The sequence below is a fragment of the Thalassophryne amazonica genome, chromosome 21 (assembly GCF_902500255.1).
Source record: "Thalassophryne amazonica chromosome 21, fThaAma1.1, whole genome shotgun sequence".
NCBI lineage: Eukaryota > Metazoa > Chordata > Actinopteri > Batrachoidiformes > Batrachoididae > Thalassophryne > Thalassophryne amazonica.
In genome coordinates this window covers 28130626-28157752 of record NC_047123.1, presented here as the reverse complement: position 1 = coordinate 28157752, position 27127 = coordinate 28130626, and the positions used below count along the sequence as shown (strand labels likewise).

General features: G+C 41.0%; 1 pseudogene; it reads right to left on the bottom strand.

The window, feature by feature from the left end:
* Window positions 1-27127, bottom strand: part of LOC117502830 — a 39580-nt pseudogene that overhangs the window by 2053 nt on the left and 10400 nt on the right.

Below are 27127 nucleotides of genomic sequence, written 5' to 3'. Positions count from 1 at the left end.
GAAACCCCTAAACCCCAAACATTCACTTCCAAATCAACAAGCATTAACATTTATTGTCTTATTTTGGAAAGAAGTACATATAATACTGATAAATCATTAATATTTTTGCAAAGGCGCCAATTTTTTTTTTTTTTGGGGGGGGGGGGGGGGGGGGGTGGGGCAAAAAAAACAAAAAGAAATTGAAAAAAAATAAAGCAGCAAAATTTCACATTTAGTACTCGCATGTTGAGATCTATGCTTAAAAAAAAAAGTTAATTTTATTCAATTATTAAAGTTCAAGAAAAAGCAACCAAATCCATAATTAACTGTGTTGGAAGTGAATTTATGCACATTCACGACTGCACCAAGACTAGCTGTAAAAGTAATACACGCACACACAAAATTCATGCACGTTGAACTCATGCATGTCTACACCGTGCACAGAAACAATACAACACTACTTCATGCAGCTCAAGAACGCCACTTGAAAACAGAAGCATGCACGCACAGGACCACAAAATAAATACAAACATCTTTGGTGTCTTCCTGCAAACCAAATTCCAGCACAAGACATTCATGCACACAACACAGCACGGTGAAATGGCAAAACAACGCAAACGGCATGCGAAGCAGGTGGCAGTGACGACTTCTGTGACAGCGTTACCGCCTTATTAATCTGCACTTGCACACAGAGAGAAATGTCACCGTCAAACACGTGGCGGACACACAATCACCAAAGCTGAAATGTGGCGTGCAAAGAGGAAAACTGAGCACCTGACAGAGCCGTGCATTTCCCCAAAATCAAGCCCCATTTACATGCGTGGAAATGTCACAACACAAACATATCACAGCACAATGCAGAGCATGGTGTGCTATGAGCACGTCTACGGCACGTAAACAAACAACACCAGCACGCTACTCGGGGCGGGAGTTTGGGATGATGGAATGAAATTCAGAGAGGGAATGATGGCAAAACTGACTATGTGCATGTAATAAAAATGACAAAACTAAAAATGGATGACATCACAACAACTCAAAGTTGCATTGAATTGGACCTTTTTTTACGCTCCAAACAAGGCCTTATGGGTAAATCTTACGGAATGGCTTCACTTTAACTGTCATGCAAACAAACATTTAATGTAGCTCATTCATTTCTATCAACATTTTACTTAATTATCTACAAGGGACGTGTAGAAATTTCATTTTAACACGTTTCTGAACTCTAGACTGTATTTTTAAATTTGTTGTTTTACATGACAGATTTTTAAAAGCTGGCTGTTAGGGGATGGACACAAGGCTTTCATAATCGCGTAAGCAGGAAGGAAAAGTGGGTGTGTCTACAGTTGGTAGGAGGTGGGATCAAAGTCCAAGGAAGCTCCGCAGTTGGATCCAGTGAAGAATTTACCTCAGAGCAACAATAACCTGCGGCCGTGGTTCTGGTTCAACCACTGAGGCTTCTCCGTTCACTTTCGGCTCCTCCTGCTCCTCTGCTTCTTCTCTTCTTCTACAGGAAGCCCCACCACGCCCCCCTCAAGAAGCGGGAGACCGTTGGGAGCTTCCTCAGGTGTCATCATCAGCTCTTCTGTGCTTTCCTGACATTCTTCAACTTTGTTCTTGTCCACCTCGGTCTCTTCGTTCCTCGGCCTCTGCTTCTCCAGCAGCGACAGGGGCGTCCAGAGTCGGAGCACCAGTCTCCTCCTCCTTCTCTTGCTCCACCTCTTCTTTCTCTTCTGGAACTTGTATGTGAGTGATTAACATGGGTACATTTGGGTGGTACTCCGCTTCTTCCTCGCTCTCGCTGTCAGATGAAATACTCTCCTGCTTCGGCTCTCTCGTTTCCTCTTTATCTTCAGCCTTCACTTCCACCTCATGGCCAGAAGGGGCGCCGCTGGTGCCTGTGGCGAATACCGGATTGGTTGCCTTGGAAACCTCTTGGACGACAACGGTTTCTTCGATTTCAACTTCGGGCGTCTATGAACGTACACACACGCACGTTGAGGTGCACATGGAGACAAAAAAAAAAAAAAAAAAACTCAACATGATCAGTGAACAGAAATTCAAAATGGCAACTTGTAGTTACCAAAAAAATAAATAAAATCAATGCAAAACAGCAATGAGTAGAAAACAAGATGGAAAAAAGTGCAACTGAAACTGTGCGACATCTAACATGGCTACAAATATGAATCTTAAAATCTCAGCAGTGTTACATAGAAGACAGATGGAAAATGGGCGTGGCAACAGAGGAACTGTGGGACCATTTGCAGGTTCTTTGGTTTCAGAGTTCATGTTATCAGCGGCGATCGCTTCCGTTTGGGACGCATTCACCTGTGTGAAAGAGAGGTTACCATGACAACAAAATGTTAGTCACAGCAGTTTTAATTGATACTCGTTAACACAGTAAAGAGGGGAAAAAAGGGCGGAGTCTGACTATGGTGGTCTGCTTTTCACATGTGCGCACACTCACATTCTCACATTACTGCAGCAAGCTGAAAAAGGTGTGATAAGAAAGAAGACAGGAGGACACAAGAAAAACTGGATGGCAGATGAACGGAAGCAAGCACAGATGAAGCTCGGCATCTTTATCCAAAAGAAAAAGAGGCACAATTTCAAATTTGAGAGCGCTGATCTACTCTGAACATCTCAAACACAACAACCACGTTACATCTAACAAGTCGGATTATACGACAACTCATTGAACATCACAGCTCGCGTGTAAAACGCCACCTAGAATCCATTAATTTGAGTGTAACAGAATGACTGTTTACTTTTAGCAACTTAAACGCTCCACTGAAACCTTTTCCATGAATATCAGTAACCGCTCTGACAAATTAAGCTGTTAAACCCCGATTTCAAAAACAAGCTTTGATTAGACAATTTATCGTCGCCCTAGAAGTTATTCGCTCCACCGTGCAGCTGTCAATTCCTGAATGACTTGGCTGAGACAAGCGGTCATGTGACAAAAATTCACCAAATCTTGCCAAATAACATAGAATGTCAACTTGCATTTTTCCTTATTTTACAATTTGTATTACACTATACGTGTGTTATGTTGCAAACAATATTCAAGTTTTAAGAGTGTCAGTGTGTGAGCAAGTCTGAGCAGAGGAAATGCGCCATCTTTTGTCAGATATGGAGTACTGCAACTGAAAAGGAGTTCCTGCCCAATCGAAAGCCATCTTCGAGAAACAACAGCACGAGAAGCCGAACATAAAGAGTATTTCAGAGAAGACTGATAAAGGAGCGTCTGAGCTGAAATAGAATTAAATTCTGCGTGACGAAAGAACAGATTATCAAAAATAAATTAAAAAAAATGCACAGAAAAAGACAAAAAAAATCAGAACAGTTGGTGCTGCACTCCTATGGCGCAAAAAACAAACAAACAAAAAAAAATTTAAGAAACTTTAAGAAACAAACAAAAGAGCTTAGTGTTTTCAATCAGAACCAGTGAGGGAAAAACTGGTTAGAACCTATAACAAACTGACTACAATAAATCTATAAATCTGACAAGTCACGAAAATTCATAAGTGAAGAAATTATCAAGTCGGGGCGACAAACCGGTCATTCCCAAACTGAAGAACCTTTAATCACAATTTTGATTTCTGGGCAATGTTAAATATGAAAAAAAACTGAAAATAAAACAGGTTTTATTTATTTTTGAACACCTTTGGCATCTTATGTGTAGTACCTTAATGGCCCAGCAGAGTGCCACGGCCCACACTTTGGGAATCACAGGTCTAAAATAAAATGGTAAATAAGTGCTGTGGCTGTTGACACCTGCTGAGGTGAAAGCTTGGAAAGGAGAGATCACAGAATTCTACAGCTTTGTGCAAAGAGCAACAACTGCAGCAAACTAATTTTTTTTTAACACATTGCAATATTGTGCACGAGCACAGCTCACCCATTTTTAGGCAAAAATGAATTAACTGGACAGCGAATCGAACATCCACACAGACGTACCACTTGTTGCTGCTGAATACGCATCATTGTAGCGGGAGAGGAGGTGAGGCGTTTCTCCCACTGGTTGGGCTGGGAGGAGAGGGAGGTGGCGCCTCCATAAAGGAGCGTTTTAGCTCGCTAATGCTAGCTTGGTGTTTCAGAACCTCTTCTTGGGTCTTATCGAGGTCCTAATGGGGGGGTAGCAGGGATGAATTAGGTGGTAAGAAAATGGAGAATCAGAGCGGAGGATGGAAAAAGTGAGGTTGAAAAGAAGATGTGCGGAGATGAGGAGGTGAAAAGGAGGTCAATGAAACAGGTGGGGGAGGGATAAGACAAACTGTGTTCAACAGGTCAGAGGTCACATTAGTCTGTCATACTGGAATAAACACAGACAGGGGTCACACCTCACTGCAGCATCCCACCGATCCAGACCAGGATCGTTAAAACATTCCAAACTGCAGTGAAACGTGGCTTTTTAAATGACACCGCGTCACACAGAGAAGAGCGGAACATGGAGCTGATAGTGTGATCGCAGTATGAACCTGAATCTGTTGCCTTTTCTCTCTGTCCTCCAGGCTGGATTGCTGGCAGTGCTTCCATAGTCAAGGGTGCAACAAAAACTTGGCACTTGCCAAATTTTAACATGTCATAACTGATTACAGTAATAAATATAATCAGCTCATCTTTGTAAAGAATTTCTGCTTGTAAAACTTGTTCGTACTGACAGAAGCTTCAATATAAAGAAGCAGGTATAGTGCTGCATTTATCCAACTGCACCTGTTCCTAATTCCATCACCCCTTCAGACAGAAGGCAGGTCTGCAGAATATTACAGTCAGCAAAATAAAGCAGACTTTCCAGTTTATCTGAGTTTGTCAAATTTTAATCAGTATATCCAAATTATTTTAATTTGGAGGTCTGCAAGATAACATTTATCTTTTTTTTGTCTTAACCTGGAGATGGACGAGTTGTGCATCTATCTGTTCGTTCGCACACTGCATCTTACAGGGTACGAAATGAAAAATTTCCATCTCAGTGTATTTTGCCAACTGTACCTTTGTGCTGCCTTTTTAAAATTAGTTTTGTTGTGCGTTTTGTGAAATTAAACATGTACTGCATCTACCTCCCTTCCAGTCTAACCTCTCAACTCAGAATACTTCAAATACTACAGTATTTAGGGTACCATACTGGCAGGGTGCTCGCAACACTATCAGCCCAATATTACATTAAAGAAAATGTGTTTTTTTTGTGTGTGGTTTTTTTTTTGTGTTATTAAAGAACGCATCATTTGATGCTGGCAGCCAATTACCAGAAAACAGGAGGAAAAGCTCCATGTTTTGAGGATTAGTCATGTAGACACAGCTGGCTGGCAATAAACCTTTTAAACCAAACAACAGGAAATTGTTACAAACCACATTCAACATGCACAGACCATGCATCAAGTAACACCACTGACATCATTCACAAAGCAGCCACCCTACTGGTTTTTAAACACTGGTGGAAACACGACTCGTTAGGAAAGTTGCACCTCTGGAATGATTCACATTAAGAATTAATTACAATATTTTACAACTGGAAAATTGTGGATTTTTTTGCCATTAATTCAAAAAATTAAAACAAGCATTCTGACTCAAATTTAAAGGAACATTAGCTAATTACTCAGATTTACCCAAATTAGAGTCGCTGAGCACAACTGAGAACTTGTGCAAACGTTTTGCGATGTATAATCTACATTAGCATGTTTGATCACATCTAATAAGACCTTGTTGAGTCCTCAAACACTAGAACGCAGAGACTATAGTAACCACAACTACAATTTGTATGCACCAACATCAATGTCAACATGTCAGAAGCTTGTGTATCAAGTTTTTGTTAAGACATTGCATCCACAAAAGTTTTGAGCCTCTGCTCCCTGGTGGCCACAATGAGAATCAAATGTGCTCAAGGTAAGACTAGTCTGAGGTCTTAGTGACGTGACCTTGTGTACCAAGTTTTGCATTGATGTACAGAATTTCTGCCAAGATATAGCATACGTAAGTTCAACCTTTGCCCTCTGGTAGCCAAAATTATAATGTAAAGGTGCCCAATGTGGAGCATGTTTTCTAGTTTTAATAAGATGATCCTTTCTACAAAAGTCTCCAAACATGGACACAGAGAGTCGCGGTTCTGAGACCTATTTAGCAGCTCAGTTAGTACGTAAATGAACAATAAATGTGTCCTCGTCCAGATGGTTTCAATGACTGTCTTGTGAATTCAGAAAGTAGCATTACACCTTTCTGAACAAATTCTTTTTCATTCTCAGAGTAAAAAGAGGAAAACAGGTGCGGCGATGATGCAACGACAAACAGCGGCAATGCACACAGCGCCAAAAGCACGACAGAGCAAAAGTCTGACTCAGTGCAGTAGTTCTGATGGTGTCAGAATACACAGAAAGCTGTAGTTCTTATTTTCAGCATCAGGTGAGACGCCAGTACCAACCTCCAACATTAAATTACTGTGCCTCACATAAATATTGTCGGCATGCACTCTTAATGGACTCTGGAAAGCAGACATACAGCATAACAAATAGAAAACAAACAAAATTAAATAAAAAGGACACCAATTGTAAAATGAATGCAGTGTGCAAATGCTAACAAAATAAAAGACAATAAGAATTATAATTGGTTGGAAAAAAAGAGAATTTTAAAAAAATTGAAAAAAATCTGCAAAAAGATGACAATCGTGAAGCTAATTTATATAATATATATATATATATATATATCTCAAATAATCAATAATAATAATAAATGCTGTGTGCAAATGCTGTGAATTAAAAGGAAATTAGATAAAAGCTAAATCAAAATTTAAATAAAGCAAGTCACTAAAAACTAAACTAAAATGTATACAAAAGAATTGGTGGATGAAGGCTGAAATGTGTTTAAAAAACAGTTTTGATGCTTTTTTATCCAGTGAAGTGGTGGATATGCTCATATCAATACACAAATGCACACCAAAAATCAGATATATAAACCAGGAAACCAAACCAAATCATGACACCTAAAGCCAGAACAGACTGCAGGTAAAGTGACTGTTTAGGGTCAGTTTTTCCACCCATCAGGTCCAATTAAAATCAAAATGCAAAACAAATAGAACGGTGAGAGATTATCATCATCAACACTCGGAATATAGATGTAGTGTTTAAATTTACCAGTTACACATTATATCATCACGGGGAGATTTTTTTTTTATTATTTTAAAAAAAAAAAAAAAAAAAAAAAAAAAAACTGACCCATATTGTCACCTGAGGGCAAATTCACCACAGAAGCATGAACCACACCGATGAGTGATCAGGCCAACGCAACAAGCGGTTGCTCTAAGATTATGTGAGCCTGGTTCATCGTCTGAGCACACCACACATTCAAGATACAAAACCACAAATTCCAGGAGATGTCTTTGGTCTTTTCAGACTATATTCTCCCAAGAATTTGCGAAATCATGCTTGGCAAAGACGGGCGACACCCCCTGACCTGAGTGGGTTTGGCCTCTGCATCGGCAAGGCTCGAGTCCACCTCCTTAACCTTGTTTGTCGAAATCACATCCCAGACAAAGCGTGTGTTTGTGAGCGTATGTTTGGGGGTGGGGTGGGGGGTGGGGTGTGAAGACAGAATATGGTAAAACAGATGGTGTGAAATGGCTACTGCTGGTCATGTGACCTTTGCATTAACCCCTGTGAAAGGAGGAACGCCCCCGTCCATAAATACAAATGTTTATGTTACTGAACAATTCTTTGATGCAGAAATGTGTGCGCAGTCCTCTTGGAGGGGGGAAAAAATAAAAATAAAAAAAAATTTAAAAATTAAAAAAAAAAAAAATCAGCAAATACTAATATTTTTTTAAGTGCACCAGTGCTGCTGATGAAATGATGTATGTGTGCAAAACCCCCTCAAACAATCAGGTTTACAGTAATGCATTTATAAAGTAAAACACTACAGCTACTCTAATTACTACTAATCCCATCCTGGGTACAGACGCTCGTCATGTTGTTTCTGGTTTTAATATGAATATTCCTCTTCTGTCTGATCTACAAAGCAACATACAGAGGAGATTTTTTCCTCATATAAGTCACTGATAAAATACAATGAAACATGCTACCTATAAACAAATGTGTCATGTCGTCATTTTGAGTATTTAACTCAGTTATGACGACAAATGTTTATCATATCATTGCAACAATAAATAAATAAATAAATAAATAAAAGAATCTGAGAAGGGATCCTTTGCCAATTCATTTTCCTTTGACCATCCAAAATTCTGACTCAAAATTGCTTATTTATCCTCACAAGAACAAGATTACTTGAGTATAATAATGTTACCTACATGTGAAATTACTCAAGTGTTTTAGTGTCTGTATGCGTTGTTGTACCAGTCATTATTTAAATTAGGACTTTATATGCATCTTGGTCAATGAGATCTGGATCCATACTAGACCTGGTCCAAATTGCCCATAACAGTAGTTGACTACGCAACATGCCCGCCTGAGTTTTTTTTTTTTTTTTTTTTAATTATACCAGTTTTTGACTTGAAAAGAAACAGGTAAATGTTGCCTATTGCCGATCGCACAACATCATGAAAGACTTTAAACGGACCTAGAAGTCATACTGTTTCTATTCTAAGGACCAAATGCCTTCATAAAATTTTAGCAAAATCTATTGGTAACCTTTTAAGTTATACACATACACACAAAAAACTACATTCATGAAGAAAAATTTAAAACTAATGGTGTAATTTTGCTATTACTATAATCATCATGACTATCATTACACACCTTTAATAACAAAATTTTAAATAAAGACTTTTTGAATAAATGCTGTGGCAGGTATTTTTTTTTTTAAACCACAGTTGGCTCTTCAAACTTTCTTAATCATAATTTTCAGAACTTCATTAAAGACAGACCCAGGTGTTTGAACAGATTGAAAATTTGCAGACATTAAAGTATCCACCAACTCTTCTACCTATGTGTAAAATTGTCCATCTGCAAAATAGTGTACATTTTTTACATTACACCTACATTTTAACCTTTTTGACTGTCTAGCCTATGAATCCCTTCTTTTATTTTTATTCTTCTTGTTTTATTTTTTGTAATATAAACAATGCAGTGGGGTTGGTGGGGGTGCAGGGACGGCAAGAAAGTAGAAGAAGAAAACGTGACAGTGTTACAGATCTGTGCTCAGGCCAAAAGAAGAGGGAAGGAAAAAACAGAGCTGACGGGGGGTGTGGACGTGCGTCTTTAGGCAGCGGGATCACACATCTCTTGACTCCACGTGGTGGTTGTGCGACTGTGTTGTTGTGCGAGTGGAGGCGTGTCTGTTGGCAGCAGAGGTGAGTCATGCCAGTTAAAAGCAGAGCTCAAGCGATCCGCAGACCGATCGTCCGGCGCGTCGGTCACAAACATGGGCAGAACTGCCTTTTTCTGATTGGAGACCGTGTTCTCCAAGTAGCACAGGGTCAGGCCGAGGGGTGTGGCTAAAACCAGGGCCAAGGCCAATGATTGGCACGCAGTTAGCATCACGGCTAAGAGGAAGACAACCAACAGGCAGGGCAAGAGCAACGGGGACAGGTTCAGGAGGTAACGATGCAAAGAGGCGCAAGAGACGACACGAAAGTGACGAGAGGAACGAGGCAGAGCACAGAGAGAGGAAAAGAAAGCACAAACGGAAGACGATGTGAGGCGTGGATGAGGTGGGGAAAAAGGAAAACTGGAAAACCGAGCTGGCGAAAAATGATGCGCAATGTGACAATTTCAACACCACAGAATTAATTAGTTGAAATAAATTGGGGACGCTCACGCTGGACACGATGCGCTTGTGAAGGGTGGCACTAATGGTCTTAAATTTCAGCGTTAAACTCGAAATGAGCCGGATCCAAATGAACAGAGAAGCGTTCGGGTCTGAACACTGTTTTGCTTGCAGACGCCTGCTGACGTTCTTCCCCTGCAAAGACAGAAAACAAAGTAGGAGAGATGCATATTTAACCACACCCCTCAGACAGAACCAGCGCTGCCAGTGAGGAAACCCAACCGGCGCCCTACTTTCAGCCTGGCAGACCACCTCCAGTGCAAAAGTTCCGCGCTACAGCAGGGGAGGATTTGGGAGCAGCTTGTAACGGGGGGGCAGGCGTCAGGGTTTTGTGCAAAGTCGGCTGACTGCAGAGTGGATAAAGAGGGGGAGCTGGGAGAGTTTAAAGGAAGGGCCTGTGGCATGGGTGACGCGGCGCCATCCTTGTCGAGATCCTCGTCTTCGGAGATGTCCGACAGGCCGCGGTTGAGCTCAGAGATGGAGTCGAGGGACGGGGGAATGGAAGACAGTGACGATAATGAGGAGAAGGAGAGTGGAAACATGAAGATTGACTGATAGAGGAGAGGAGATGAAGAAGACAGGATAAACAAAGGACGTGAAACAAAGCAAGCAGAATGGGAGAAAAATATACATAAGCGATCCAACAGAATGTGAGCATAACAAAATCCATTTTGATAATGAATGTGATGACAGCGTGCAGGAGAAGGGTGAGACACGCAAACAAATGTGGGAAAGAAAAAGGAGAGGGGAGGGAAGATACATTAGTCTGTGAAGCACAAGAACGCAGCACACAAAGGTTAAAAGTGAACGCTCAAGGGTCGAGCACAGTGTACAAAACGGTGTCAACAGCAGAGGCAGAGCACGAGGGTGTGAGCGCGCTTTAGGAGAAGAAAAAAGTAAAAGGAGGCGTGCATTATGTATTTATACAACCTATACAGCTAATATAACCACTTCATTAACACTATAGTGTGTAGGATAGTGTCATCTAGTGGTAAGGCTGCAGAATGTTTTGTTTCCCTTTCACATTTTTGGCGATGGGGATTCATGCTCCCCCTTTGTCTTGTGATGAGTGTATAACCCTCCATTTCACAAAGATGAGGGTTCTCAAACTTGTTAGCAAACGGCGGAGAACGTATGTCTGTACTCTAACAATATGGTGGTGCAACATCACGGCGTACATAAGGGGGCGCACTCATGTAGATATGAAGTGCTCATTCTGAGCTTATTACACTGATTCATTGTTGCAGGTAATTATGTTTATGAATATTTTCTATTTGTACAAAGAATCACCCCTAATCCTACACACTGTAGCTTTAAAGGCTGGATAATAATAATAATAATAACTTGTCTCTTTACCAGCACTGAGCTCCTTCGTGCTCTCCACAATGCAAAGCAAAAGATGACTGCAAAATCGGCAGTTCCAAGACTGAATAAATCCCCGCTCATCATTGCATTTCCAACAACATCTACACTCAACAAAAATATAAATGCAACACTTTTGGTTTTGCTCCCATTTTGTATGAGATGAACTCAAAGATCTAAAACTTTTTCCACATACACAATATCACCATTTCCCTCAAATATTGTTCACAAACCAGTCTAAATCTGTGATAGTGAGCACTTCTCCTTTGCTGAGATAATCCATCCCACCTCACAGGTGTGCCATACCAAGATGCTGATTAGACACCATGATTAGTACACAGGTTTGCCTTAGACTGCCCACAATAAAAGGCCACTCTGAAAGGTGCAGTTTTATCACACAGCACAATGCCACAGATGTCGCAAGATTTGAGGGAGCGTGCAATTGGCATGCTGACAGCAGGAATGTCAACCAGAGCTGTTGCTCATGTATTGAATGTTCATTTCTCTACCATAAGCCATCTCCAAAGGCGTTTCAGAGAATTTGGCAGTACATCCAACCAGCCTCACAACCGCAGACCACGTGTAACCACACCAGCCCAGGATCTCCACATCCAGCATGTTCACCTCCAAGATCGTCTGAGACCAGCCACTTGGACAGCTGCTGAAACAATCGGTTTGCATAACCAAAGAATTTCTGCACAAACTGTCAAAAACCGTCTCAGGGAAGCTCATCTGCATGCTCGTCGTCCTCATCGGGGTCTCAACCTGACTCCAGTTCGTCGTCGTAACCGACTTGAGTGGGCAAATGCTCACATTCGCTGGCGTTTGGCACGTTGGAGAGGTGTTCTCTTCACGGATGAATCCCGGTTCACACTGTCCAGGGCAGATGGCAGATGGCGTGTGGCGTCGCGTGGGTGAGCGGTTTTCTGATGTCAATGTTGTGGATCGAGTGGCCCATGGTGGCAGTGGGGTTATGGTATGGGCAGGCGTCTGTTATGGACGAAGAACACAGGTGCATTTTATTGATGGCATTTTGAATGCACAGAGATACCGTGACGAGATCCTGAGGTCCATTGTTGTGCCATACATCCAAGAACATCACCTCATGTTGCAGCAGGATAATGCACGGCCCCATGTTGCAAGGATCTGTACACAATTCTTGGAAGCTGAAAATGCCCCAGTTCTTGCATGGCCGGCATGCTCACCGGACATGTCACCCATTGAGCATGTTTGGGATGCTCTGGACCGGCGTATACGACAGCGTGTACCAGTTCCTGCCAATATCCAGCAACTTCGCACAGCCATTGAAGAGGAGTGGACCAACATTCCACAGGCCACAATTGACAACCTGATCAACTCTATGCGAAGGAGATGTATTGCACTGCATGAGGCAATGGTGGTCACACCAGATACTGACTGGTATCCCCCCAATAAAACAAAACTGCACCTTTCAGAGTGGCCTTTTATTGTGGGCAGTCTAAGGCACACCTGTGCACTAATCATGGTGTCTAATCAGCATCTTGATATGGCACACCTGTGAGGTGGGATGGATTATCTCAGCAAAGGAGAAGTGCTCACTATCACAGATTTAGACTGGTTTGTGAACAATATTTGAGGGAAATGGTGATATTGTGTATGTGGAAAAAGTTTTAGATCTTGAGTTCATCTCATACAAAATGGGAGCAAAACCAAAAGTGTTGCTTTATATTTTTGTTGAGTGTATTATTTGGTGCCCACATTGAATTTTTAACTAAGGATCATCATCCGGCAGATCATGCACTTATGTTCAGTTTTGCACAATGATAAGTCCGTAGCAAACTGATTCACTGGCCTTTGAATTTACCTCCCTATCACAGGAGCAGTAGAGGGGTTATTTTATTTTTTTAATCTAATGTAATTTTAAGCATTTTGAAGTGGAAAAAAATACGTATTTGGACTACTTAACATTCTTTAGCTCTGCTGCTTATTCTGCATAATGAAGGCCAAACAGTGGGTTTTCTCTAATGATGAAAATCATGTCACAGCTTCAAACTACTTTAACAGCACGAGTTCAGACTAAACTTCAAAATGACGTGCTGCAGTCGCTGTAACATTCTATAAAATAGCAGACTCTCTCTACTGCGTTCTCAAGAATATTCTGGTGATTTCTGATGCCGAACTTGGAGGAAAATAGTTGTCTTTTATCTCGCAGATTTGGGTCCAGGTAAGTTTGTTATATCATGATGCGATACCTTTTTTTTTTTAATCAGTGCTTTTGTATCAGAAACAATCTGTCTTTAAGAAGACAAAAACTTGGAAAAAACTTGGGAGCAGTCAGATCAAAAGGCTAACGAATCAATTTGGCGTAGCCTAAATTAAAGTTACAATCTGACACCTTTTGAAGCAAAATCCAAAAGTCTCTCAACACACAGACAGGCAGGAATCTAACTCTGTGCATGAAGCAATGTCTTGTTTCTTTGCTGTCAATCTATTATTACTCTTGTTCTCTCCCTTAGTAGCATGAGCAAGTCTCAATGTTGATATTCCATCAAACAAATAGTTTTTGTTTACATTTAGACAGAAATATTCATTCACCTGTGACTAATGTTATTATCAACAGAAACGACCATAGAAAACATGTTTAATCCTGATTCATTTTTCAGGTGGGTCGGACATTTCCATGAAGAGATTTTCATTTAAATAAACAAATAATAATGCTCAATAATTTGCTTTAAAAAGTTCAAAGAAATACAATTTCTAGCCATAAAGTCCATATCAGTTAATAAATAACTTTTTTTATTCCCTGTGACCCACAAAGCAACTGTTCCTCTCTCTGTAGCACACATTAAAAAAAACAAGCAAACAGTGAAACAATAATATTTCATCCTCTCTGCACAGTATGTCTCATTCTCTGGCTGTTTGTGGTTTGCACACAGACACGCGTGCATCCTCGCACACATACCTTGGAGTCTGAGTGGAGCTCACGTCTGTTCTCAGCCGCAGAGTCCCTGTCGGCCTCAGTTATACTAACCATCGGTGCTTTGGAGTGAGGAAAAACAAAGGAAACATTAATATGTTTTAGTAACAGACCCATTTACTTTTTCTTTAATCCAAATTTGTCTGGTAATAATATAAGTGCTAACGGCTGCAGTGGAACGATGTGTCCACAAGGGGGCGGCTGCATTGCAGTAAACCTGAAACTTGCACACAGCTGCACCAGGTATTGCAAAATAAAACGCTCTCATTTCTGAGCACTCCTGATTAGCGTCAGGAAAACGACGGACATGAAAACTAAGGAAATCAAGACCGTGTCATTACCGGTTATAATTACTGACGAGACAGCTGCACGATTCAGTCACAAAACCAAAAACGTGTGTCAAAACTTTGGATTTCAGGGATTTCTGCTTCAGTCTTCCAATCTGCTTTCTGTCACAAGTATGTACATCGATTGACTTTGCAGCTTATGACTACTTCCATTGTCAGTTTTTTTTTATTTATGTATTAAAACGTCACAAAATAAAGAAACTGTTCACCATTTCCCAGAGATAAAGCAATGTGTGTAGATTTTTTAAAATGAAAAATTACTTAAATATTAACATTATTGGCGACCAGTTTTGTGTCAGTCAAAAAAAATAAATAAAGATTTTTTTTTAAAAAACAGTTTCAGTGGAGGTTTTTCTCCATTTTTTTTTTTTTTTAAAGATGTAAGATTTTTTTCTTTTCATCTCTTCCTCCCTCTCTGTGTGAAAGGAAACATGTGCTGTAGTTGTTTCCTATATCACCAAGCATATTACATCCAAACACACATAACCCCCCTCTGTGACCACACTCCCACCCCATCCTTCATTTCCTTAATCCATCCGGTTTTTGCATCTCTTTGGGGCAAAGCTGCAGCGCTTTGGAGCGAGTTAGCGGTGCACATATGTTACCTCCATCCAGACTGCGGCTGATTCGTTTTGACGAGGTGCGCTCAAAGCTGGGTGCAGGTCGGTCTATGAGAGAGCTGGCCTGGCGGGTTTGGGCCTGTGTTCGGCCACTGTAGCGGAACTTTGAACCCAGCGTCAAGAAGCGGGGTTTTGTTGGCGGTTCAGGTGCGTTTAACCTAAAGACAGAGAGAAACTATGATGTGGGACAGGCACAAATTCTTTTCTACAATCACATCACATGTGCAAAACATTAAAAAAAAAATGTTTCCAGATATGTTCATCCAGACTGCAGCAGAAACTAAACTAGTCAAGCATGCAGCTATTTCCCAAAAATGGCTATGTGACCCACCAAGACACTCATAACAACTCAGGAGTTCTAGGATTCTGTGGCTGTGATTGGAGAAAATGTGCACAGTGCAACTTTTGTCTAGTGCATTACCAGCTTTACAGCGGAGTGGCACAGGAAGAGACTTTCTTTAAAAGACGTGAAATTTAAGCTAGTTTGGCAGAAGGCACACGGGGAACTCGAGCCTAGATTTGATCTGTTTTCTTGTGTGTAAATCCTTCTCCGTTCCACTCCACCATGAAGTTGTACAACTAGTGATGCAACAAACAAAAAGGTGCACTATGTTACTCCAGCCACAGAAGTCTATACACTCTGCCAGAGTTGCCATTTATGTTGTGGTCGCTTCTCTCACTAGTTTCCTTCTTGCAGAGTCACTCAGATATTCAATGACTTAGACATGTGCATGTATCCATCCCCTGACTTGTATAAAGAGTATTTGCCGAGTCCTGACTGGCTGTTAAACCTTCTTGTATTCAAGCTGAAAGTCGACACTACAAGAACATCCTAAATGTTTCATTTCAACTTCACTGCAGCGGCGCACAGATGCAGAAATGTGTGTGAACAGAGTGCATGTGTGTGATTTAATGTGTGCCCATCTACCTGTAGAAGCTGTGATTCTCCACACAAACCTTCCACAGCCGTTTGGCCGATCGATGGTTTTGGAGTTTAAAGCCCACTGTGCTTTCAAACTGCTCCGTCTATCAAAAAAAAAAAAAAAAAAAATTATATTAAAAGAAAAACCATGCAGTGATGCGCGCACTGTATGTGACTTTCATGTGATGCATTGATCTATAAAGTTCAAAACGGCATAATAATTCATCTGGTGTGCTTTGATTTTGCAAAATATGACTGGTGTAAGTGTACTGGAGTGTCATTAAGACTTTTGGCCTGAGTGAGTTCATGGGTACACACCTCTCCTGGTCTGATCTTAATATAGAAGTTGTTCCTCTTGTAGGAAATCTTCAGTATCTTGGGCCAAGCAAAACGATTTATCCGGAGTCTATCTTTGTAGACCAGGAGGCCGTTGGCACACACGCCAAGCATGATATCCACGCCTTCAGAATCCTGTCAGGCACGCACACATGCGCAAAAGAAGTCAAACAACATTGTTCTTTACAACAATTAAAGAGAGGAAAGTTTTCCAAATATTCCCAAATTCATGAGTACAAATTGATTTTCACCTGTAAAATGCTCAAAACATAGCAACATTTCATGTCATCGCCGATTTGTTCTTTTTCCACTTTGGATATATGGCTGTGGCCATCTTTGTAGACCTTAACAGTGACAAAGGTTTAAAGAAGTGGGCGTGGCTCGTGTATCACTGCATTCATCTCTCGTTTTAAAATTATTATTTATTAATTTTGGTTATTTAACTTTTTTGGGATCTGTAAACTGTTAAACCACTATAAGTGATCACATACAATCCATAATTTAAAGTTAAACATCTACTAAATGTATTAACGTAGCCAAGCTTGGCTAAGGCAACTTTGGTATAATTTCTAACTTTCTTTTGACCAAAAGTCAGACAGGATTTGACTGTTGGTGAACCAGAATGCACCTCTGAGTTTGTACAATTTCAAAATGCTCTTATCTCAGTCATCACTGTAAATATGGACTCTATACAACAGCCCAATTTACAAATATAGCAGGGTGAGCTACATGAACTCACTAACAAAGCTTTTAAGTCCATGGACATCTGGTAATAGTAAGCCAGAGAGTACTGGGGGGTGATATTGATTACAGTCATGAATTAACAATAAAAATCTGTTGGCCTAATGGAGAGTTTTACTGGGACACACACATGGTCCTGCCACGCTTTTAGCTCACTACTGATCGATGTGCACTTTGGCACCATCACATTTTTGCACTTGTGCGCTGATCTCACTCACAAAATGAAAAGCGGAGGATATTTTGCATTAGCTTACTGTGTGGTTTCAGAGTAATTGTTGACTTTTCAGTGACTGCGGGATAAAGCGTGTGGCGTTTCATGTTAACATGTACGCATCAGTCACAGTGGAAGACCGTCCCAATTTCCAAAGCAACATAAACAGTACGTAAAGAATAAATTATTCAAATAAATAAGAATAGGTCAAGGAATGCTGCTGCCACCTTACATTTAACAAAGGCTGACCCCCCCCCCAAAAAAAATTAATTAATAATAGGAACACTACAGGGAAAAACAAAACAAAACATATCATTGCACAAGAAGAAAATGTAAGTCGCCCGGTGGAGAATATTGTCGGATAACATGGGTGAGTGATTTTTAAAAATTTCATTTATTTGCAACAAGGTTTTGGTGACAGGAAATTTGACAGTCGCACTAAACCTTTAAAGAAAAAGGTTCAATCTAGATATGCAACTAATTTGTACCTAAAAATATCCACCTCTGCCATGAATACCTGGATGTGCTGGCATCCCAGGTGGGATACCATTTCAGTTAATAGCATTCATTTCAGCAATTCAAAGCAGTGTTGTTAACTTTTAATTTTCTTCCATGAGTTGTTCTGTGACAAGTCAGAGTGAGGCTTTAAATTCTGAATGTGTCTGATCATTCAAATCTACCCTTTGAATATCAGGGACCAAGATGCAAACACTTCCTACAGTTTAAATGTGACAATTTCTTAAAGCTCTCACACAGTGAGGTCCAGAGGTTACATATGCTGAGTTTGAATATGATGACATTTTGCAGCGATATAACATCACGTCCTATACGGTGGCTTCCCCGCCCATTTCGAGTGAGCGTGACGGATGAACGCTTTGGAAAAAACAAAAAACACAAATCAAGCTGCCACATAGATACTACTGTGAGGTCAAAAATGTGAAGGCTGGACCAAATCTGCGGCTCAATAAAACACTTTAGTCATTTCCATAAAAATCCAATGCCATCAAAAATATGGTATGGTGAAAACTGATTTATTGAACTCTACTTGATCTAAGCAATCCAACCCTACCTGATTTTTGAAAAACGATAAAAAAAAAAAAAAAAAACCCAAACTGTTCAAAGTTGCACATGGAAAAACGCTTCAAATTTGACCAGGTGGTGGCGCGAGAGTGCTGGAGGTATACACATGAAATTTAGTGTAAAGAATGACAGAATTCCAGAGAAAGTGCATCAAATTTCACGACATTTTACCACACAGTTATACTGCTGATGTGAAACGTGAGGGATGGAGCACGTTTCTATATCCCGTCTACAGCCAGCGAGGGATAAAAATCTCTACTGACCGAACACTGTTGCATCCCAACAACATGATGCCAACTACATTTGGCTAACTGTTTGCAGTTTAAAAAAATAAATGCCCCCCCAAAAAGTGCAGCACAGAAATAGATCCACGATTTCCCACAACTTTGGTATTCCATAAAACAAACACTTTCAACATTCGAGACACTCACTAATGCTCTCGTCTCTCCCTCTGGATCAATCTGCTGCAAAGTGGAGCACGCTCTTAAAGGGGACTCGCCTCTTTGTCTCCACTTGCACATCACTTTATCCTTATCTCCGCCGCTTGCTTCTTTGTCTTCTTGACCTTCGATTTATGTCACATCCTCTCTTTCTATTCTAAGACTGGGTCGTGTGTTTTCCCCTCATTTTTCCTATCTGTCCTGCAGACACACAGAAACGCGCACACTGCTGGTGACCTGTTATCCCAGCGAGACGCTGGCTGTTCCCATGGCAATGTCCTCCCTGTGTGTTTGCACAGCTGACATACAAATACAGCAGAGACGTACAGATACAGGCACGGTGACGCACCTTTCCCCATATCAAAACAAACTGTTTATTCCCAAAGAGGAATGGCCATGAGATAATGCAACACATTTGTAAATTTTGCTGTGGAATTTAAAATTTTTGCAAAAGTTGAAGACCAAAGAACTGCATAGAGACCATTAAATGTTGAGGTGTCAAACCCAAATTTGCCTATGACGCTGGCAAGGTTGCGCTGTCCTAAATTGAGAGAAAATACTCTGCAGAGGAGGGAAAAAAAAATGCAGAAGATTAATCACCGAGTGGTTCCACAAACTCTGTAAAACCTACTGCTTATTTACCTCTGACAATTTGGGTTCTGATAGATGCAGATGAGGACCAGTGAACCTCCTATTGTGGGCCAAGTTGGCATTTTTCCACATGCAAAATAGAATGAAGGCAGAAAAGCCCATCAAGTTGATAATCACAGGGTCCTGGCGTCACTGTTGCTTATATGAAATTCTACTCGAAACAGGAAGCTGCTGTATGACAGATTTCTAGACTATTTTTCAACTTTCTTTAAAGCTACTAAAGTGACTGGTTTTCAGATGCCAGAGTGTTGTTGGTTTTAACTGTTACAAAGCTTACCCGAAAGTGAAAGAACTGCAGTAAAATTCTAAATAATCGCAATTACATCCACAATACTATTATTTCCTACCTTAGCATGGTGCAGGTCCACGCCGTACATGGACAGTTTCTTGGCATTTTCTAAAAACTGGGAATCAGCCTGCGCTGGTGTCATTCCCCTAAAAACAAAAATCACCCACAACAGAACACAGTTGGATTTGCATGTCTGTCTTATAACTGCATTTAAAAAAAGAAAATAAAACAGTCACCAATATGAGTAAATAAATTTGCACCATTAGATGTGTGTGTGCTTCCTCTGACCTGTGGGATTTGTGGAGTTCCAGAATCTTCTCCTCCATTTCTTTGTTCTGATTCGGGGCAAACGTCAGCTGGCTGATGTAGTCGAAAGGCCGAGGTTGATTAGGTTCATAGTCTCCAAACTCTGCCTGTAAACCAGTAGCACACAGACATACAGCTTTATGAGACAGAATGAAACAAAAAGCACCCGAATCGCCTCATGGCGCCACCTAGGCTTCATAGGATACAATTAGGTTATCCGCAAATGGAACACGTGCAGCGTTTTGTGACAGTTTCCGCCTCATTATGCACTTTTAAAAATCAGATATGCACCACAGAAGGTCACGCTCTGTAGCTATGATAAACCTGCATGCAAAGGTAACAGTGAGCCACAAATGTGATCCAGTGCCCGATTTGAGGATGTAATGCGCTGGACTTACTGTACACGTTGTGTGCTAATAAGTGCTGTAGCACGCGGATAGCATAACTCCAGCACAATCTTAACCAGCAGATGTGTTGGTGTCACAATAACACTGAGACACTGTGACTACAAAATGATATTGGTGCAGCACTTTTCCAGCTGATACAGGTAATATACAGTGTGCTGCCGTGCAAGGTGCTCAACTGCACATTGGGAACAACTTGAGGATTAAGGATATTACCAAAGAGAATGTCTCCACACATACAGAAATGACAACAATATGCCAGGACACAACACAGCCATACCTGGAAGCTGTATATTTGCCACTTTGCACAGTACTATACGTATACCTGCAACGTGTACGATCCCAATAATGTGTGCGTGACAAATGAGCAAGGCAGTTGACCGGATGCAACATCTTCACGGAGCTGCAGGCATAACAGGTACCTACGAAAAAGAGAGAGAGAAAGAGAGAAGAGAGGCGGATAAAGTCTCCTCACAGTAAGCACATTCAAAGCCTTTAATTAGAGCAGAACTGCTTCAATCTTTCACAGTGCTAAACGAGTCATTCATGTGGTCAAATTCTCTGCTCCTGGGAGGCTGAGCACAGCTAGTGAGATTAAATGTCTGTTGCTCCTTCAGGTGGTTTAATATCTAATCCTCATCTTGACATAAAAGAGGCAAAAAAAAAAAACAAGTGTAAAACATCTGCTGTATTTCCCAGACTCTAATTTTCCCCGGAGTATTGGTCACATCTGTGCAAAAAATGCGCCGTGGAGAGGAAAACAAAAAACAAACACACATAAGAGGCACCGGTCTATAAACTGCACTCCCAGATGGGTTTGTGCTGCTTGAACGACAGAGACGTGGACACTTTGGATTATCCCTGAGCTACGACTATCCGAGAAGTTTTTCAAACAAAGGGCCCCGTGCTTTGAGTGTGTGTGCATTTATGGCGAGTATCCGTCGGCAAACTCCACAATAATTTACACACAAATCTACACCATTACCAAGACGTACAGATTGATTTCCAAACGTTAAACTGTGTGCGTGCATGTTGGTGCCTAGTTACCTCGTAATGTCCTCAGTGAGCATCGAGGGGTCGGGAGGGTAGAACTTGACGTTGAAGGCAAATTGCCAGTTGTTGCCTAGAGAGAGAAGCAGCGAAACAACACCATTAGGAAAATGTGGTGAGAGGAACACAGATGATCAAGATCAGTTATTTACCCCACAATGAAAGTACTTGGTGAATATGAACAAATATAGAGTGCTTACAACAGGCACATGTGGGACTTATCTAATCAGTGTGAAGATCTAAATGCTGGGTTACAATAGGAAATGAATGAAACAAGAGGTCATAATTCATGGAATGTCTTTCTATTTATTGTGCGCTCTCTTGCAGCTGATCCCACTTGCATGTGTGTGTATGCATGATAGCGAGCGAGCGAGAGAGACGTTGGTGTGACAGAAGGCAGCTACTTAATGGAGAACAGATTTTAGAAAGCATTACGCACGCTGCTGCATCATACGTGCGCCCGCCCCCTGCACAGCAGCTCTGGTATTGTGCAACATCATTTCATCATGACCAAGCGCCACACTGAAATATTTATTTCCCTTGTTTATTGTTGTAAACAAGGGCGTGGATCGTCCACGTCACCTTCAGCTTTCTATCAACAACTTTTAAAGCTACAGTGTGTAGGATTTGGTGTCATCTAGTGGTGAGGTTGCACATTGCACTACGCCGTTGCTCCCATGCAGATATGCAGAAAACAGATTCGTCGTTGCAGGTCATTACACACTAATGAACAGATGGTTATAAATGCTATATTCCATTTCTGCTAATAAAAACCCCTAAAATGCTGCATGATGTTGCTTTAAGTTTCTGTTGGCGCATTTATTTAAATCTTTAAAGAAAAAAAAAAAAAATCTTTGCTTTCAAAGCAAAATGCTTTGAAAGGCGTCCAGCTGCCATATGCCTTGTGCAGATTAATGCTGCCAGTGTCACACGCACAGAAACGTACCTACTTTGACGTACGCCGCATACCGCAGGCGCATTAAACACAGACACCAACCGCTGTCCCACATAAACACACATTCACACCCAGACGCATTCTTAGTCAAAATATCAGTTTATGGGGCCAAAATGATACGTTCTTACTGAACCAGTCTCTTAAAAATCTCGTGAGTGCGTGCGCGCGTCCAGAATAATCCTCAATGTAACTAAACCACATTAAGGACACATTCAAAACTCAACAGCTGCAATTTCATGTTGGGAGCGGAACAGAGAAAGATTTTCAAACAAGAAAACGGTCAAATTTCGACTCGAGTCTCCCATGTGCCTTTTGGACTAAACACAGTTTTTGCCCGTCACAGGCAGAGAAGCAGACAACTACATCAGAGTTGTCTTGGTGGCTTCCCTCACTACTCTCCACCTTGCATGGTCACTCACTTTTTTGAGCTACTCAGTGACTTGGTACTGTATCCTCCTGGAGCTTTTCCAGTCATGGCACCATGGAAATGGTTGCAGAAATTCCAGTCGTTTTTAAAATCAATACGCTGATGGAGATCATAAATTGTTCTATGGTACTCAGATGTGAAGCATTTCGCTCTGGAGGATCATTTTGATGAATCTGGCTCTTTTTAAATCGGCAACCATGAGTGTGCAATAACAACAGTCTTGATGCAGTTACACGTTTGTAATATGTTTTGAACTCAAAACTGGATAGTACACCTTGCTTGGATTGTGTAACTTCCTAATTTAATGGTATTTTCCTTTTTTTTTTTAAATTCCAGTAAAAATCCCTGTTAACACGACATGATGTCATCCTACTATGAGACCATGACATCGTGATCTCATGGTCATTTACTACCAAAGAATGACGTAACTGTTTAGTGAAAAACAAGCCTCAGTTTGCATTAACCCACTGGCGTCCTGGGCAAACATTGGTAAGCTTAACATTGATAAGTGATACTTTTCTGCAAAAGGCTTTTACAAAGTACACTTCAGTGATTTTGACCTTTTGAATCCCAAATCAATAAACTTCTTGGGGTCTCCATGCCTAACACACGTCAAGTTTTGGTGACAATCAGGTCAATACAAAAAGTGAAGTCATCTCGCTCACATATGAAATGTCCCATGACAGACTGAATGAGTGAGCGACTGCCTGCACATAGTGATGTCCAGCCCACTGGCTATACAGTGAAAATAATCCAAGTATATACTAATGTACGCCAAATACATACGGCAGTTTCCCCTCACAAATGTAAGCCACAACAGTGAACAGTCAAGGAGGACACACGGTGACTTTCACCAGTCAGTCATCAAGGCTACCAAGAGAAGCACACCTGCCAATTTTCACATTTTTACCAATTTTTCCAAACGCTTGACCATTTGAACTTTGTTACATGGTACAGCAAGACTTGTAATAAACCAAATCAGAATGGAAAAAAAAAATTTAAAAGAGTGCAGATAAGGTGAAACTTACTGCGTATCTGTCTTTTGATTTCCTTTGTGGGATCCAACCAACACTGTAAAGAATAAGCAACATGAAAGAGAAAATTAATCCTAACACGTAAACCTTGGGGGATGTGACATGCACTTCTGCGGAGGTCTAGTCTATACCAACTGCATGCAGCTTGGTAGATACTCTGATGCATACCTTCTGGTCATGGCTGTCCTTGTATGTCAGACCAAAGTAGTCTTTTTCCAGTAGATTAAGATGCTCGCACCACCTTAAAGAATAAGAACTGGCCCTTGGCACGTTTCGAAAGGAGAGACAAAGATCTCACTGCTGAGATTACATTTTCCTGGGGCAGGTGGGAATAAAGAACAGTTATGTTGTGCAGTTCCTTGTCAAACAGAACATGCAAGGGATTCCAAACATAATTGACTTCAAATTTTGAGCAATAAGAAGGGTTTGATGAGACACTTGCTGAGGGATGCGCAGCCTCACTCCCTCCACAACGCTTCTCTGCATCAATGCATCTCTGTTTCAGCAACATATGTTTCATTATTGTCTTCTCCGACAGGCTGTCTCTCCCTCTCTGGGCCGATACATTCTTTCAAAGCCAGATGGGAGTGTTAGGCATAAAAAATCCTCACGCTCAGCTATGACAGTGACATTTAGCACACATCCAAGCATGCACGCTCGAGCGAGCACAGACGATCCAGTGGTTCAGTTTCAACAGACTGCAGGCCAGACAGGAAAAAATGCAAAAAAAAAAAACAAACAAAAACACAACCTGTCATTTCATTGCTTTTTAACTGTGTCATACTGAATGATTGCAGCAACACCCAGACAGATGGGCGATGGAGCGCGGTGGCAGTGGAAGGAAAGAGCATGAAAGACGGCATTTTTCTTCTCGTCCTGGGACAGCTGAAAACATCTGTGGTATTTTCCTATACTTGGCGCAACACGTTCGCACACTCGCAGTGCATTCTGATGGCACAAAATAAGAATGTGACATTTGTGTGCTTCTGTAATGCACGTCTGTGCCACTGTTCCCACAAGCCAGGCACTACATGAAGGGTGGCTGTGGGGGGCAATTCATATGCATTACTGCCTATGAGAAACACAAATATTTAAGTTTTTTTTGCTATTTGTTTTTAAGTGCAACAATCACTAGCAGCCATATTATGAAGATTTACATATTTCCAAATAAATCATAGATAAATAATAAAGAATAAATTAAAAAAGAATAAATTATGTTCCTGCAACGCTTGCAGGAACATAACTCTACAACATGCACATAATACTCTTCCTCCAGGAGGTGACCAAACTCTGGCAGGGGTGGTGTCCAAGTGGTCAATGCTCTCTGTTCAAACACCACCTCTGCCATAGTTCTCCATGTAATGTGGCATTGCGTCAGGAAGGGCTTCTGCCAATTCAACATGCAGATCCACCCCGGATCTGCTGGGGGCCACCCCGAATGAAAAGCAAAGGAGTACTTGGGACTTACTAGGAGATGATCAAACTAAGTTGTTGTTGCACTCAAACTGCAACATAATGAAATTCTAGGCTGTGTGCTAAATTTCAGTTTGGCTAATTAAACCACACCAACTATAACTGAATAGTCAGCTTTCAAACCATTTGAATCTGTTTTTACAGCAGAGTTGAAAAATGAATCGGAAGATACTTGGGCAGCCTGCTTTAAGGTGTCATGATTAGCATTTTCCAAGATGCCAATTATGGGTTACCAGGTGTCAAAAAACAAAAAACAATACATCCAAGGTTGTAGCAAAAAATTACAAGATACACACAGGCTTAAAGCTAGAGTGTGCAGCATTTATCATCATCTAGTGGTGAGGTTGCAGAATGTATTATGCCATTGCCAGTCACAATTTCTCTTCTGTCGATGGGTATGCATGCTGTGTTGCTTTCTCTCATGATAATCAATATGTGGAGCCTCCACTTCACAAAAATGAAGGTTCATAAACTTTTTAGCCTACACTAGCAACCAGTAAACTGTATACAAGACACCGATCACCTACCCCTCTTCTCTTTTCTTCAGTCTTTCAACTGCATTGCAAAATGCAGAAGGTGGAGTAAGAATGTCCCTTTTGGACTACTGTATTAACAAGGTGCTCCTATGTAGATATGAAGGGATCATTCTAAGATTATGAACACACGTTGACTTATTGTTGCAGGTCATTACCGTATTTTCTGAAGTATAAGTCATACTGGAGTATAAGTTGCACCTGTCAAAAAATGCCTCTTGAAAAGGAAAAAACCAAAAAAAAAAAAAAAAAAACATACAAGTCATCCCAGAGTATAAGTTGTTTTCTGTGTTATGTGCCATTAATTTGGGATTTCTGTGCATTCTTGTAGTGCATTTTTATTAATGGCATTTATTCTTTGATTATTGGAGTTTATTTTGTTTAGTGCTTTGAATCCTGGGAAAGTTCTATATAAACAAACAAACCAAACAGTCATTAGAATTTTAATACCAACTTGTGAATTTTCAGTATACAAGTCGCACCAGAGTACAAGTCGTAGGGCCTCCCAAACTAGTAAACAAAATAAAATAAAAAAAAGTGAGATATTCCAGAAACTACAGTATACACGAATGAACACATGGATATAACTGCTACATTATGCATCTGCTAATAAACGCCTCTAAATCCTGCACACTGTGGCTTTCAATCCTTGCACACCAAGGCTAACACAGCCATTGGCGCCAACAGTGATACAGTGTAATCATACTCGTATGGGGTAAGCTAAAAAACCTCAATGCAAAACACACAAACTGCAAACCAGCTCGGTGGACATTTCTCACAGAGCACACAGGAGGCCAAACAAGGACTTCTGCAACAAATGTCACAGACGTCTAAAATGAGCATTGCTAGTCCTAAATTTAGTTTCTAACAGGGGAGGTCGTACATCCACAGCTACAAGGTGTGGGACTTTTAGAACCACAGCCATAATTAACTGCAATGACTCCGTTTGCACAATAGACCCCTTAATTAGCAGACATAGTACAATGGAGACAGAATTAGAGGAAAAACAAAATGCTGGAGAACTGCTGGGCAAACAAGAAAGTTAACAACTCTGGAAGGCATTGTGCACCTCTGCCTCTCACAACCTAACTATGCCACTGTGTACAGGGTGGGTCTAGTGAATGTGTGTGTGCGCTTACACACACATCAGGACAATAGTGGTTAGTTGCAGTATCAGCGGTATCTGTTGAAACACAGAGCAGCCACTGTTCAAATGACCATGGACACTCGCAGGCATGCCGTC